The sequence below is a fragment of the Sinocyclocheilus rhinocerous genome, unplaced genomic scaffold (assembly GCF_001515625.1).
Source record: "Sinocyclocheilus rhinocerous isolate Xijiao unplaced genomic scaffold, SAMN03320098_v1.1 scaffold1965, whole genome shotgun sequence".
Taxonomy (NCBI): domain Eukaryota; kingdom Metazoa; phylum Chordata; class Actinopteri; order Cypriniformes; family Cyprinidae; genus Sinocyclocheilus; species Sinocyclocheilus rhinocerous.
The window spans coordinates 289136-292244 of NW_015625577.1; the positions used below are offsets into that span (position 1 = coordinate 289136).

The 3109-nt window shown below is 37.9% G+C and overlaps 1 protein-coding gene across 1 annotated transcript in view; it reads right to left on the reverse strand.

The window, feature by feature from the left end:
- LOC107751997 (neuronal tyrosine-phosphorylated phosphoinositide-3-kinase adapter 2-like) overlaps positions 1–3109 on the reverse strand; it is a 40345-nt gene that overhangs the window by 9267 nt on the left and 27969 nt on the right. The window lies entirely within an intron of this gene.

Sequence of the window (3109 nt, forward strand, 5' to 3'; positions counted from 1 at the left end):
TCTTAATCTCTCTCCCCTCACAGGGGATCCATTAGCAGTCACATTCATCACGTCTTTCACTGGCTCTGAAGACATTAGGGAAATTGCTTTACTAACAGATGAAAGCTTTTCAATTATTTCAGCTGGCAAGAGTATCTGAATGCGTGTCTATATCTTCCATATAGACGTGTGCTTAGCTATATCGTTTGATACTTATGGGCGTAGGAATTGAAGGTGACATCAGCATATGTCATCAGTGTGTGTATGTGTAGTGACTGAAGCCTTATGCTAATAAAAGGCATGAGCTACTTCAGTTCATTTCAGTTCATGCAGCATTGCATCTAGGGTTGCGAAACAGAATCGTGCCATGCTGTTTCATAGCGATTGCGTCTTAAATTCATTTTAGCACCTAATTCACTTCAGGAATAGGTATCTTTTCTACATACACACAGCACTTCTTTTTAGATTTGTGAACTGTAAACTGGTTCTATTGAAAAAAAGAAACTAGAAAACCAACTGATGTTGATTCTTATGAGCCAGTTCTTTTTAGAGAGTCAAAGACATACAGTATTGTTGCAACCAGTGTAGTCCGAAACCTGAATGAATAATTTTTATGAGCCGATTCGTTAGTGAATCAGTATGGCACAACCAGTGTTCTCCGATTTCCAAATGAATGACTCTTATGAATCAGTTATTTTTAGTGAATCAAACACATACAGTACAGAGCAACCAGTGTAGTTCGATTGCCGAATGAATGACTTTTGCCAGCCATTCTTTTTTAGTGAGTCATAAAGAATATCATACAGAATCCACAACCAGTGTAGTCAGATTTTTTAATTATTGACTGTTATGGGTTGGTTCTTTTTAGTGAATCAAACACATACAAGTACAATGCAACCAATGCAGTCCGACTTCTGAACAAATGATTCTTATGAGCCGGTTCTTTTTTGTGAATCATAAACATACAGTATGGCACAACGAGTGTAGTCTGGTTCCCGAATTAATGACTCTTACAAGCTGGTTCTTTTTTGTGAACCATAAACATACATTAATGGCACAACCAGTGTGGTCCGATTCCTGAATTAATTACTCTTATGAGTCAGTTCTTTTTCATGAATCATAAACATACAGTATGGCACAATTAGTGTCGTCTGACTGCTGAATGAATTACACTTATGACCCGGTACTTTTTAGTGAATTAAACACAGCTTACAACTCCTTGTGAGATTTATTTAAGTTTTTCTTATGACAATGCAAATTTAAAGATATTATATATTATGTATTTTGTCAGTACTTTTTTGTTTTGTCACAACAAATTCATGAAAAAAAAAATATATATAAAATATATAGGCTATATTTGGTGTAAAAAATGACCCATATTCTCTTTAAAACAAAAAATAAAAAATAGTGTGTCCCTTATGGTCCTCTGCCGACGTTGGCAATGTTAGCTTATTTTGCATTCTGGTCTCACATTAGCTACTCGAAAACCTTATTTACCGTACTTTATCTCTCTGGTAACACACACACACACACACACACACACACACACATACACTGTCTGGCCACGTCTGTTGAAATCCCATTAGTCTGTGGTGTCCTGCTCCATTAGTCTACATTTAATTAGTGTCCACTGTCATTAGCGTTGGCCGCTAATGCTAAGACTACGACAAATGTATCATATTTACTTATTAACATGCACACGGTCAATGCCTGGATATAGTCTATGTGTGTGTGTGAATGTGAGTCCATTAGCAGAGGGAATTTTAGGTGTATGTTGGCAGAACTGTGTTCTTGTCAGTGTTCACAGGGCCAGGGTCTTGTAGGGTTGTTCTACAAGGCTTTTCAGCAAACAGCAGCCAACATAGAAACATGTTCTCCTCATCCAGTTAGAGTGAAATGCCATGCCAAATATCTTTTGGCACTCAGAGGTAATGGACACAGACAACACCACTGAAACAAGACTAAAAGACACAGCAGGAGCCAAACAAGAGACAGGTTGTAGTTTATCTCCAGGGTCAGTTCACGTTTAGGGATCTAAAGATCAGCCGCCGATTGCACCAAACCTCTTTTAGCGATCATTTGTTTATAATTACAACTAAGAGTTTTCTTAGCTTAAGGGATTTGTTGCAATCAGGCACAGAGGTGGGGAGAAACAGATGAGTATGGAGGCCAGTTTCAGTCACAGAGTAAAAAATAAAAAAACAAGCTAATTGTGTGATAAAGTTTAAAATAAGACATAAAGTCTCGATGTGGGATATAAAGTTGCATTAATGAAGTTTAAAGCCCCATTGCAAGATATAAAGTCACATTGTGAGATATATATATAGTGATGTCATATAAAAGTTATGGAAATCTATGCTGCCATAAAGGCGGATTAGATGGAATAGAAAACAGAGAGGCGCTTTGAAACTGCCAGAATGAAATTGTCATAATGGAAACTATGACGCTATATGTAAGTATTTTGTTGCACTGGAGTCAGTTTGTCTCTGTTTAATGGCATATTCTTGGAAGATCTTGATCAGAATTTCTTCTCAATCATATTCTCTGTTTTCAGCCTGACAGCTAACCTGATCTGCCATTATGTTCATGTTACTCAGATCAGCTCTCTATGTCACAGCAGGGCACAATGTAAGCACTTCTGTGCCTCTAAATTATGCTAATATATGCCATCCTCAGAGCCATAATGATGAGGAAATATATTAAATGCGTAGGATCATTATTAGTATATGCTAATGTAACCTTAGAGTATGTGAACTTACTCAGACACTTAATTTGAGAAACTATTAAGCTTTTTGATGCTTCAGGAAAAGCACTATTAAATTTAAATACAGCTGCATACATTAATGCCGAATTCACACTGCACGATTTTAGCCCGATTTTTCACTCGCCGACAGGTTTTGCGAAATCGCCAACAAATGCCCGAAATCGGAGGCAAATCGGTGCTCGTTCACGCGAGTGACAATCACGCAGTGTGAATGATCAAATATACGATCTGAGGGAATCGCCGACACGTCGTGATTCACAATCACGCTGTGTGCAATGATTTCTGACTGAAAACTACATCGGCGATGACCTACAGCCAATGAGAGACCAAGATACAGGGCAGAGGGAAGTTCGGGGAGGAGTTATA